Genomic DNA, 14,828 nt, shown 5'->3' with positions numbered 1-14,828 from the left:
TTCCGAACCGATACGATATTGAAACCTTCAAGAAAAGAGCTTATTCCTTTTTAAAAGGTCGACAACATACTTGCAATTCTCCTGGTGCTGCGGGTGCTCATTGGCGGCGGTAATTACTTACCATCAGGTGAGCCATATGCTCGTTTGGCCCCTGTGTTGTAAAAAAAAAGTATACGATTTTGTTAGTAAATTAGTTTTTTATTTCTGCTTAATATGTGATTAAACTGCACTGTGCTATATCTATATATACAAAAGGTATCTTTCTTGATTAAGTAAAAAATAAAGTTAAAATCAGCATCGTAATAATCTTGAAGCCATTTTAAAAATACCATTAAAGTGTTAGACCAAAGCGTATAAGGTAGAATAAATAAAAAACATTGAATTGTAAATTAATAAAGAATAGAATGTAAAATAAATCGTATAGATAAATATATAAAAATTGTAAATGTTAACTGAATGCATTTCGTATTATGCTATGCTAAAAATGCATAAAAAAAAAGTTTATAATAAATTTCAGAAAATATTATAACATAGAAATTCGTAAATATCTTGAAAAATATCAACTAATATTATTTATTTACCTAGTCTAACTAAACGTAAATATCTTGAAAATTATAACTAATATTGTTAATTTACTTTTAAACAATATATTTACTTGTAACTAGATATAGAGAGATTGGTGTTTCATGAGTCATAAAAACTGCCTCGAATGAGGTCTAGCCAAGAGATATTATATAACAGGTTAAAAGTAAAAAAGGTGTGAACTCGAAACGCATGGGAAATAATAACAGTCCACGTAAACACTATAAAAAGCCGCTAAAGCCTCAAACAATGATATTCTCATGTATAATTTATGAAACCTTGCATTAATGAAGCAAGGTCATTTGAATTTATTCCCTATCCGCGAGATTTACACTGCACTTACATAATTTTTTACGCTGCATTAATATAACGTAGTTAGTAAAGAAATATGTTTTATTGCGCTGTTTAAAAATGAGCTCTAAACATTCGTTGCATAGTTACGAACCTTATGCGTACGAGTTCCGCTACTCGACAATAGATGGCGCTAGTTGTAGCTTCGTGTCGTAAATATTCCTGTTGCTCGTTTTCACGCGAGCCACGTAACATGAGCGTAGACGTTTTAATAAAACTTTTGTTTCGTGTTTATTTTAGACGGCCGCTTGTCTGGAGTGCCGACGGTGCGGTCTCACTACTGTTTTTAATTTAAATAATCATGCATTCGTAATAATTGTTGTGAATGAATCAGAACCGTTTGTTATTATTGCTTTTGGTGTGTAAATAGTATTGGATACGTTTGTATTTATATATTTAACTTATTATATATATATTTTACTATTCTTTTGATGGAATGGTGCCCTCGCCTGCGCTAATGGTATACGCTGGCAGGGCACCAGTGAGGAGGACGGCTTGGGTGGTTTTAGAGATTTAGCACATTGCTTTAATTCCGATGCTAGCGGATTCGAATCCTCGCAACGTGCAATCTGTCTGTTTTCATTGTTTACATCGGTCTAGGTATTTTCTATGTATTCACAAAGAAATAATTCAAAAGCAAAGAAAGCTTTGCTTAGCTTCGGACTAGAGAGCGCTGTGTGAATTGTCCTGAGACATTGTTATATTATTATTAATAGATTAAAGAATTTTCAAGCTCAAAGGCGATAGGTCGAAAAAACATTAGATCTTATATGCTCCATGTACATGTGTTGTAATGGAGACCGCGAATTGGCAATAGTAGTGTAGTTACTCGGAGCAATATACATAGAGTTTCGGATAACAACTGAAAGAGAAGAGCTGAAAATCGTAGCCACACTCGTGTCTTGGGAGAGATCTATGTCGACCAATGAAGACTGAAGTTAGTAACTAAGTACCAGTAAAGCGTGAAATTCATCGCATAAGTCCCCCCTGCCAATTAAACAGAGAAAACAAACTCGATCCCGGTTCAAATACGACAAAAGCAAATTATTAGGCTCCGCTATATACCTGCGCTTAATTAATATTTTCCATTAACCGATTGCGAAAGTGTATGGAAATCGCTAAAACACTTCCGCGCATCGTTTCCCTATTAGCAGCATATACGGTATTACATCAGCCTGTGTATAGAATCATATCTTGTACGACGCTCGTTATCAAGTGACGTCTCTGAATACCTATCGCTTCCCGTGACATACCGTTTGTGTGTGTGGGAAGTTTTTCCTCACCTCTGTGTGGGTTGGAAAACGTGAGTGAGGGTGAGTTTGTGTCTCGTTCTGGCGCGTGTTGCGGTCTCTCTCGCACACGTTGCTATGCGACTGGTCGCGTCCCGATATATATATATTTATATGTTGCGTAGAAGTCCATTACTGCGTGCTTACTCGTGGCCTGTAAATCTTGCTGTTGACGTTGGTACGTATAGAAATTAACGTTTCACGGGTATTTGGTATGTTATGGATTACGATTGGTAGATGACGAATTCTTCTTAATGTTTACTATGTTATTTATTATTATATAACTTTATATAGTATAAAGGGAGAGCTGATTATTAGTAATGTGGTTTAATAACCCCATAGCTGGTAATGTACCATGTCAGGTTGACCTCGCGGTTCCTGGAAACCATCATGTTAAATTCCTAGTAATTTTGCCATGATGGACTAACTGTCCTGACCTCATACTCATCTTATCATCCTCCACTGGTGGCCTTCAGCGTATACCGTTAGCGCAGGCAAGTGAACCATTCCATTATCATCCCTTAAAAATATAGTATAAAATGAAGTCGTTTGCGCTATTAATTCGCATAGATCTTTTAAACAATGCAAAGGATTTTAATAAATTATTTAGCAATAGATAGATAGAGTGATTCAAGAGGAAAGTTTATATATATATAATACATGTACATCTAACAAAGTCAGGGCGGATAGCTAGTAGCATATAAACGCGTATTTGTGTTTGTTTATTGAATCATTAATTGCTTGTTCTTGTAATGAGTCTGCGTTCCGAATGAGTGGTAGTATAAAAGAAATATGACTATTCAAAAGTGCTTATATTAAGTTTATTTGAATAGAGATTATTTCTATTCTATTCTATTTTATTAATTTGTATTATTCTCTATAATTTACTGTACTTTCATACCTCGTACATTTATGCAAATTAAGTTTTGTCTATCTGTCTGGTTGTTACTTTTTTATGTCTAAACAACTGAACAGATTTTAGTATTTTACATTAGAGAGTTTCATCATCGTGGATATAGGATACATATATCTTTTATCTTATAAACCTAATTTGGAAAGGGGTGTAATAAGGGGTGAAAGTTTAGGCAAAGGAAGTAAAGGTAATTGGATTACAGATATTCTAGAGTATGTATATTACAGAGGTAATATATTATATACTATATTTTAATATTGTTAATATATTGTAGTAAATAAGTAAGAGTAATCTTTTGGGGGAGGCCTATGTCCAGCTGTGGACGTCTTCGGGCTGGGATGGTGATGATGATGAGTAAGATGCTGGACATGAATACATACATTTTAATTATCTTTTATATTAACTAGATTTGCTTTCAGTATTTCCTTCAATGAATATACATTGTACAATTAATAATAACCCTGGACATTTAACACAGCGCCATCTAGTCCCAAGCTAAGCAGAGCTTGTGTTATGGGTACTGGACAACTGATATAAATACTTAAATACATACATAATATACATAGAAATCGATACAAACAATGACACTCACGAATACAAATGAGTGTACCGTGCGAGGAATCGAACCTGCGACCATCGGAAGTCAAGCAGTGCTCTAATATTATATGTCATATTTATAATGTAGGTATTTTTATATGAAACTAGGTAGATCAATTACAAGATTTTTTTTTATTTTGTATTGTAAATACTACCCAATTACCTATAATATAAGATAGAAAATATATAAATATATGTTACGTTGCAAAGTAAATCAATATAAAGAAGAATATTTCCCATACGAATATGACATTAAGAAAAAAACTGATAATTCGCAACGACACGGCTCATTCAATGACCAATCATATAGAATAGATGCTCGCGGCCATAGACTAGGTCTGGTCTGGGAGGTCTGGAGGGGGGGAGGGGAGTGGGTATGGTGGGCGGTGCCGCGCATGCGTCGGGTTGCTAAGACGACGGCACGTACCTGCGCAATTGTGTGCGTGTACAGTTGGCCGCAGAAAGTTGTTGCTTTAATTTTGTGATCGACATATTTATTCACTAGCATACCCGGCCATGTGTTGCTGTGGCTAAGGTTCTTGAATAAAATAACATTGCCACTATAAATTGAGATGTCAGCTATCTTTCAAGTTGGATCAAATTGCACACAATGTGCAAATCAAATTTGCAATCGGTTCAGTTGTTTAGGAGTCCAACGCGTACTAACAACGTGGTGCGTAATTTTCATATATAGAGTTTTACTAGCTGTGCCGCGGTTTCAACTGTTATATTTCAATATAAAATATAGCCTGTGTTATTCTGATGTATAAGCTATACTACTGTAAAGTTTTATCAAAATCCTTTCAGTAGTTTTTGCGTGAAAGTGTAACAAACATCCATACGTAAAAACTTTTGCGTTTATAATTTTATTAAGATTAAGATTTGTAATTATACATGTATATACAATAAATTAACAATACACACATGGACTCTCTTTGAAGCCCCCTCCGATCGATCCCCCGTTCAATTCAAACGGGGATCGAAATTACGACGGCCTGACCCGAGGTTCGAACCCCTAGTGGTGCCCTCAGACTAAAGTCGTATTCGTCAGGCAGGAGTTGGTCTTCAGCCGCTCCATAAGTCCTTCCGCGGGTTTGGAGTGCCATCTGCACTCGCCCCTAACGTCCGGTGAAGCTGTAAAGGCCAGCTGCGGCCAACAGCATTAGAGTAGTCCGAAAAAAAAATCTATTTGAAGAGTGTAATTTCGTAAGTAACTCTTTCCATATTCTACAACAGTTAAAAGCGTCTGAATGGCTGTCAGTTTATTAGGGCGAGATGAAATTTAAAATTTAAATCAATAGTAAATACAATTTATTCTTAAGTTCATTACAGTTACATGTAAGACTGTTACTTGACGATAAGAACATTCAAAATGATATAGTTAATACTTTTTATTTACTTTATTAAAACTTAATATCACTATCACAATATCACTAATTAATCAATAATATCTTAAGTCTGGGCAAGTCACACAGAGCCATTTAGTCTTAAGCTAGGCAGGGCTTATATTACGGGTACTAAACAACTGATACTTATTATTTGTAAATAAAGATACAAACAAACGCCCTAAATTATTATTATTTTGTATTGCTATGCCTTTTTTTTTATTTCTCTAGTCCATTCCTGCGCCATCTACCACTTTCTATCTTCTCTTCTCTACCCAAAGGTTGTCTGGAAGAGATTGCTTACGCGATAAGACATTTTGTACCTTATTACTTCTGTTTATATTCTTTGTAATTTACTTCTGGTGCAATGAAGAGTAAATAAATAGCAATGCATGAATGATAACGGTGGTGTTACTTGATCACGTGATGATCACCACTATATACATGAACAGTACCATGTTCATACCACTATATACATGAACAGTACCATGTTCATACCACTATATACATGAACAGTACCATGTTCATGTATATAGTGGACGGTTACCGTTTAACGTAAGGGCCATCAACTTTTTTTGCCGTTCCATTTATATGAAAAATCCTATAATTTTTATATGACTTGGTATAGCAAACAAACTGATGATTTACTTTATGAAGGTCTCAAACGTATACGATAAACACGAATGGACTACGTCCTAGACATCACAACATTATAATGGCCATGATTCTGATATTCATTACCTCTACTTCCCAGATCTTATTCCATTTTTTTATACTTTAAATTTGTAATACAAATTAGTTAAGTTATTAAATTAATACATAAGACAGAGATAATTATTATATGTAGGTAATTGTAAAGCTTTCTTCTAGAATATTCTTTTGCGAAGACAAATATGTAGATGTAAAGTACCTAATTGATACATTGTATAAACGACCTGCATCAAATTGAAAGAAAGAAAGAAAAACATTTATAGACAACCATTATTGATATGAACATACATTTACACATTTTGACATTGCTACATTTAACATATGTATGTATGCACACATACATATACACATACGCAGACCAAATACCAAAAAAAACATCTATAATATTATATCTCAAATCGTATTCTAAGATTAATATGTACATACGAACGTTTAATTATTGCTACATAACTGTTACACTCATGATGAATTCAGTGTGTGGCAGCAGGCGTCATCGACCTGGTGACGTCACAGCCATCATTAATATTGCGAACGCACTGTACCTCTCTGTATAGCAAACATTCTCACGCCTGTACATACTCTGTCACGTCGCACCCACACTTCTGTAATCTTCCTTCTACGCCCAACACTCGAGCATGCTATATTGTACGGCACTATACATATATATACGGTGTACTTTTGCTTGTAGGTGTACACAACTCCGCAGAGACCTGAAAAGGAATTTTACAAGGGCGCCTTTTCTTTTGAAAGCAAACCTTTGGTTGTAAAACGGAGGCTCTTAACCGTTATAAAAAGGATGCGAGTTAGTGGTTTTCTTTTGTAGTTTGCATCTCGTGGGATACGTGTATGTATGGGTAATCGTAAACTCGATAAAAAATTGTAGGGCCTTTAAATTTGGTGTGTTGAGTGGAATACTTTATAAGTCGGTCATATATGTTATTGAAATATGAACTCTATTTGCATAAATGTAAGTTCATAACGTTAAAACGCTTGTGCAATTTATTTTTATTCGAAAATAAGTTGTAATTATTTCAATTGTAATAATAATATGATTTGTTACATTTATAGCCATAAATAAGTTGTGTTATTATACACAATTTATTATACAATTAATAAAATGGTAATACACATGTTTATTTTTATTGATATAATAGTACATATTTGGGAGATTAAATAAATAAATTATTTATGTACATATTTATGTACAGAATTATTATACAATATGTTATTATTCCTGTAATATAATTGCAAAATGAATGAATATGATCTATACATTAAGAGCTGAAATACAGTAAGTAATAATAGTTGCACTTTGTAAGTTTCATAAGGCCTTCAAAATTGTATTTAAGTATATGTATTTATTTGAATCCATTCATGTACTTAGTCGTAAATATTTTATTAGCTGAATGAGTACGTTTAAATAATCATATCGTAAATAATAGTTGTTTATTTCGATTCTGCTTTACTGTGCAGGTATAAATTTCAGCTTTATTTTCTCAGAGTTATGTTAACTTCAAGTTTCTAAATCTAGTTGGTTATGTTACGCGTTAACAGACGGTAAGGATGTATCTTCATAGATATGTAATAATAATATTGGAAACCATCTTATAATCTATATTTTAGATAGATAAGGATTATGAATTTAACGAAGAGTTTTGTGTAAAGATAAAAATGGTTATATTTTTGTTATTATCTACAAGCTCATTTTAAAAGAATAAGAGCTAAGTTTCTTGTCAGCTCTTAGCTTGAAAGTAATCTGAACTGATGGTAGATTTGAAATATCATAAGAGTCTGTAATAGACCTACATGAATAAAGATATTTTGATTGATTGATTATGATATGCTCTCTGCTTATGACATTCGGTTCTTTTTCCCTACCATCTAAAGTAGTAACGTTTGAAGAAAGAGTTTTTTTTAATAATTTTGTTGTATTTTTATATGATAATTTACATTTACACAATACTGTATATATAATGAATAATTTTTAGTTTTGTGACGGTGGTTTCGGAATCAAACTAAAATCACTTAGTACTTTTTAATTTTATGATAATTGCATCTATCAGCAATTACTATCAATATGCTACTTAACTTCTGATGATGCTTTAAAATAGATAACAATAAAAAAGTGATGTACTTGGTTGTGTTTCTTACCAATTTGTTTCAATTGAAGTAGCTAGATAAATTGGATGGAACAGATAGAAATAAAAAAACATATTCTTAAGTGACAGAAAGTGATTTTGATCTTGTCAATTAAGATGCATAATAAGCCGCGGCAGGCATGTAGAGTCGCGCAGCGTGCAAACCGTCGTCCCGCTTCTCGCCTCACATGTAGATCCAAAAAATCCTTATTTCCTTTAAAAAAATCGATGCAGGAGCCAAATAAGAGGCATTGCGAAGGTCACGGCCCATCGATCCGACGTAGAAAGTGAGACCGCACTACTAACACCGTCCCGCTGGCTATGCAGCCTGAATTAATCGCGCATATATTTGAATACATTTGGAGCGACGCAGTTGGGCGCGGTGTCGTCGCCCCTTAAGTTTTACCGATTTTGTTGCCTCAATGAGAGTTCATCCTGTTTTTTCGGTGTGGATTTTGTGGTTTGGACGTTTGTTTGTCTGTATTTGAGAGGTCACTACTAAGTCTCTGAACTAAATGACAGCAACACGCCAGTTTCTTGCTCGTTCTTCTTGCGATGAGTCTGCGTTCCGATTGAATGTTAGATGAGAAAAAATACATATGAATATACAAAAGTGTTTATATTAAGTCTATTTGAATAAAGATTATTTCTATTTTATACTCTAATGTAATTCATTCTCAAAAAAAAATGGCTTCTCACGAAAAATTGTAATTTACTTTCTAAGATTTTGTCAAAGTTGATATAAATTAATATAAATGAAACTTGAGGAAAAAAAAATATTTTATAGTTATCAGAACAGACCATACATGCTAGGTTTTGATGTGGATTTTCTTCTGTTTCAAAGCACTTCTCTAAATACAGAGCTGATCATCTGTTGCGCTGAAACAAAATAGCTAGAGTTGGACTAAACTATATTTAACTTTGTAATACTTTATTCTACAATATTTTTTTAAATAACACAATTAACTAACTGCAACTCGTTTTCTTTCATTAGATCAGATTAACATAAAGTGATGCAATATGTTATCCATCGTAGTTCGTACAGACCATGATTAAGTATAAAGCGTTTTCACAAACATCGCTTTTCGAAAGAAAGTTGAAATACCAGTCGACATCTAACTTTATTGCTCATTAGTTGGACATTTTTTAATGGCCACCACGACTATTTCCATTGTCACTAATAAATTATAATTGGAAAACTTGACATAAACTTAAGATATTTGGCATAGATTTTTTTTTCACAACGCGAGTTTCAAAGCGTTTGTGGCCCTGGTCCCCACCGACTTGCTGCCCACCTTCATGAAAGAGGACTACTGGCCAAAAGGTGTGGTATATCGGCGCTACCGTGGCAGATTGCCGTCTTCAGTGCCGTGATCACACAGACAATATCATTGTATTAGTTTTTATATATTATATTATATGTATGTTAGTCTATAAGGTATTTATAATATGGGCCTAGTTGCCTGAACTAAATGAATAAATAAATAAAATAGATTTTTTTACTATCTGTGAGGAAGTTTTTATATTTGTGGAATGGTAGATATGTTGAATACATAATAATTAATCGATAATTGCAGACAAAGGAGAGATGGAGGCAGATGTGACTCACAGAGTTAATGGGTCTTGGCAGAAGTGGAGATCACTAACCGGAATGTGACCTTCGCATGCATGTGCGAAGTAAGGGTAAAATCTATAGGACGGCGGTGAGGCCGGCTATGTTGTACGGAGCAGAATGTTGGCCAATAAAGGGGACACTTGTATAAAAGCTTCATATCACCGAGATGAAAATGATGCGGTGGTCTGGTGGAGTCACGAGACTAGATAGGATGCGAAATGAGTACATCCGCGGTAGTTTCAAAGTGGCCCCAGTAACGGACACACTTACCGAAAGCCGTCTCAGATGTAATGTAATAGCCATGTAATGGGTAGTGACGAGAATTACGTGGTCAAAAAGGCCTTAAAACTACCTGAACGCAAAAGAGGCAGAGGACGTCCTCCAGCCACCTGGTGGACCAGTATGAGTAAGCTTGTCGCTGTAGAAAAATTGCCCGACCCGACAACCCAGGACAGATTGTCCTGGCGCTGAAAAATTAGGAGAGCTGACCCCGCATAAAGTTGGACAGACTTAAGAGGACAAAGAAGCTAGAAATGCTGAATCATCTGATGGTGACACCAGTCACGTTTGAGAAGGTCAGATAAAATTATAAGAAATAATAAGAACATAATTATTAAAATCTATTGTTAGTATCCATCAATTTGAAACTGCTGTTAGAAATATATTGATTGATAAAACTTACTACACGGTTGGTAATTTCCTGACTGATACATTGACTTAAAGACAGTTGATTAACTACTATTTGTATGATGACGTAGTGCAGATTTTATTTAATTAAACATTAAATTGTACCAACAAATTGAAATTATGCACACCTCTTATGAGGTTAATGTACGGATCTCAACAATATATTGTTAACACCTTATTGTTTACTTACATTTGGCAAATAAAGTATTATTATTATTATTAATTATAAAAAAATATACAAAAAAACATGATTATGAAACAGTCTTAAATTAGGAGTCCGGAATGAGAAGGGCTAGATATAAAGATAAAATATTAAGAGAGAATAAGAATATAATTATAAAAAATATACAAATATAAAAAACATACGAATATAAAAACAGCCTTCAGTCAGATCTTCTTAGGAGTCCGGAATGAAAAGGACGCGAGTCTCGGGAGGCCTCATTCCAACTTAAGACTACATTGGCAATTCATCATAATCTGCTTCTTCCTTATCCCATTTATTTGTGGTCGTCGTAATATGTTTTTCTCTTCCATTCATCCCTGTTCGCAGTTATCTCGTTTACTTCCCTTCTTACCGTATCATATTTCACACGTCCATCTATCTCTTTTTCGGCATTCCTTTGCCTTTATAACCATCCATATTGATAGGTAACACCTTCCTTAAAATATTACCTTCATTCCTACGCATTACATGTCCATACCACGATAGACGATTACTCTTCAACCTCTCCGATACCGGCGCCACTTTCAGAATTCAAATTCAAAAATAAACAACATGTCACATGATCATATGAGGGTCGTGGTACTCATCATAGGCTGTCATTTCAAAGGTTTAAGATACTATACCTTGTAAATTTACTGCTATATTACTATTCAAAACTTCTTGGTGTCTGATGACATAGAGGTCACTCCTCCAGCAAGGTGGACCGACGATCTGGTAAAAATTACTGGAAGGCGTTGAATGCGAGCAGCGCAGGACCGATCTTCGTGGAGATCTTTGGGGGAGGCCTATGTCCAGCAGTGGACGTCTTCCAGGCTGAGATGATGATGATGAGAGGTGACTCCATGCAGATGATTCTGTTAGTACAAAGCCTATAAAGGTCATTATATATATAGACATGGAAACTTCTAGATTCTTCATAATTTATTCATATTTACGGCCCCTGTTTGTCCGTCTTACTTCCGATGCTTCGATTCCTCGCATGGTACAAACATCTTTAGCATTAAATCCGCTCTTTTTACTATCTTGCATTTGTTAAGTAAATAAATAAATTTATCTCCATTTAGCATGATCTTGACAAGTATAGAGTCTTGGATGCTGCAAGCTTTTCTTGTTAGGTTTAGGCATTTCGTAGTATCTATTACAGTTATTTTAATTTTAATGTGTATTAATTCTAATTTAAGATTCTTAGTGCCTTGATATATGCATGTGTCCGAAGTGATAAAGAACTTACTTCTGTCGTTTTTGATTCTTCCTTTGTTACAAGGAATTATTAAAGATTGATACTTTGGTTTGGTTTTGAGTCATCGTACGTCATTTTTTGAGGCATCATTGTCTGTAACAAAAGAGAAATGATTTTTTAATAATGCAAACTAATAATAAATAATAAAATACATATATACTAGTTATTCGCCCCGACTTCGCACGAGTGTACATATATTATACTTACTTATAAATTAAGAGATTTATACTAATTTTAATATTCATTATAATTTGACCGGTGAGTTAATCAGAAATGGACACAAAAATAATTTTGTGTCGGCCAGATTCGAACTCAGTCAGTTTAGTAAACCACTATCCATCCAACCCTCCAATCATCTAGTCCCAAGCTAGACAGAGCTTATATCATGGGTACTAGACATCTGATATGAATACATTTTTTTTAAATACACACATAATATACATAGAAAACAACAGTCTGGGTGTTAAAAATAGAAATAGAATTAGAAAATCATTTATTCAAATAGACTTACATTGAAGCACTTTTGAATAGTCATAACATTTTTTTTAATTACAAACAATCATACTCATTAATACAAAAGTTTGTATTCACGAGTATGATAGTTTGTAACACCCAGACTCGAATACGCTGTTTAACCGTTAGATCACCGACAAATATCACTCGAAATGAGCGTGAATTTCCTCATTTGGGTACTGTGTACCTTCATCTCGATTGGGTCCGGTGACTCCCTTATCGAAAAGTCCCAATTCCGTCTCTCGAATACATAACGAGTGATAGAAAGTCGGCCGATTGTCACAAGAGGGCTATTACTATGCTGCGGTAGTGACACGCGCAGATGTCTCGCACACGCTTCCACATTACTGACGGTACATGGTACGATACCATATCTCTAGAGACTATACTAATACTCCTTTTTTACTACTACTCAATTTATAGTCGCAATTTTTTATTCAAGAACCTTAGAAACAACGCGTGGCCACAGAGTTGACCACGCTCGAGACTTGTCGCGACTGTAAATTGAGATGTAAGCTATCCTATCTTTCAAGTTGGTTCAAATTGCACACAATATGCAAATCAAATTTGGAATCGGTTCAGTAGTTTAGGAGTCTATCGCGGACAAACAAGGTGACACGATATTTTTATATATAATGATGGTAGTAAACAAGCATACAGTAATAATATATAAAAATAATAGAAATGCTTGTAGAGACGTTTATTATAGCAGAGCGCAGTGACAGAAGTAATATAAAATGAATTGTATAAAAAGAACTGTCATAAACGAATATAAAAAATGCCAGTGATTCATATTGTAGGTCTAACCCAAACGGCCCATCTTATAGTAAACGTTTACAGTAGCCTATAGACGTCTGAAACACAAGAGTTGTTACGAGCACTTCGTCTGATCTTAAAAAGAAATATACCCTTTCGAAAGAAGGTAGACTTCTCAGCAGGTAGTTCATTCCACAATCTAAGTGTACGCAGAAGGAAGCTCCTCTGAAACCACACTGTTTGATACCACTTAGGTTCCAGCGAATGGTGATGAATTCCCTGTCGATGGCGATTGGTGCGATGATATATTATATTTTCTAGATTGGTAAAGTACAAACAACTTGCTGAAACTCTTTTACGGCGCTTTGACGGCCTCGTAGTCTAGCGATTTAGCACACTGGTTTACTTGCGATAGTCGTGGGTTCGATTCCTCGCATGTGACAAATATTTTTATTAATAAGTATGATTGTATCAGTCTGCGTGTTTTATTTATATATTATATATTAGATAAAAATATTCAATGTATTTATATTAGTTGTCCACTATCCATAACATAAGCTCTGCTTAGCTTGAGACTAGATGGCGCTGTGTCAATTGTCCAGGGATATATTGTACTAGCTGACCCGCAGGTCAGCTAATGGAAAATCCCTGGATATATCAACTTCGTCTGCATTTCCCCACCTTTTGCAATATTTTTCATTGCAGCTCCGCTCCTATTGGTCGTAGCGTAATGTTATATAGCTTAAAGCCTTCCTCGATAAATGGACTATCCAACACAAAAAACAATTTTCAATTCGAACCAATAGTTCCTGAGATTCGCGCGTTTAAATAAACAAACAAACTCTTTAGCTTTATAATATCAGTATCGCATGCCTCTTACTTGTTATACTGTAATTATTGTATAAAAAAACATCTATTCAAAAGAGCAACACACAAGTTTCTTGCTCATTCTTCTTATTGAATCTGCATTCCAAAAGCGTGGTAGAATCAAAATATGACTATTCAAAAGTGGTTGTAATGAGTTTATTTGAATAAAGATTATTTCTATTTCTATTTCTAGTATAGATTATTATAGGAATATGTGCGTTGTATGTACGCGGTGTCGGTATAACACGGTCGGCCATTTTCGCAGCCTACTTACGTGCGGAACTGTTGTGTCGGCTATCGATGCTATCTGCCGATATTGCCTTTTGCCGACACCCGACGCCGACACGCGACACCGTCACCGACACCCGTTAGCTAACGATATTTTAGATTAAAAGTAAAGCTTATTTTATATTGTATTAAGATGTATATTTAAACGTTATGCATAAAGATTTTTTTTTTTTATATAATTTTATTTATCGATTTAATTATCGACGACCTCGGTGGTCTAGCGGTCTAGCACACCGCTTTAAGACCGATGGTCGCGGGTTCGATTCCTCGCACGGCACAAACATTTGTATCCATGAGTATGATTGTTTGTATCGGTCTGGGTGTTTTCTACGTATAATATGTATGTATTTACAAAAAAAAAAATATCTATGTATATGTATCAGTTATCTAGTACCCATAACACAAGCTCTAGTTAGCTTAACTTGGGTCTAGATGACGCTGTGTGAATTGTCCTGAGATTATTATTATTATTATTTATTTATTTAATTCAGGCTACATGGCCCATATTATAAATACCTTATAGACTAACATACATAAGAAATAATAATCAAATATGTAAAATAAAATTGTCTCTATGGTCACGGCACTGACGACGGCAATCTGCCACGGTAGCGCCGATAGAACATCGTTATATTATAAATAATACAACGATGGCAAACACAATATGTATTTA

The sequence above is a fragment of the Achroia grisella genome, unplaced genomic scaffold (assembly GCF_030625045.1).
Source record: "Achroia grisella isolate CSIRO2021 unplaced genomic scaffold, CSIRO_AGI_Agris_v1 utg4142, whole genome shotgun sequence".
NCBI lineage: Eukaryota > Metazoa > Arthropoda > Insecta > Lepidoptera > Pyralidae > Achroia > Achroia grisella.
The sequence above is the reverse complement of the archived record's forward strand: the minus strand, read 5'-3'. Positions refer to the sequence as shown.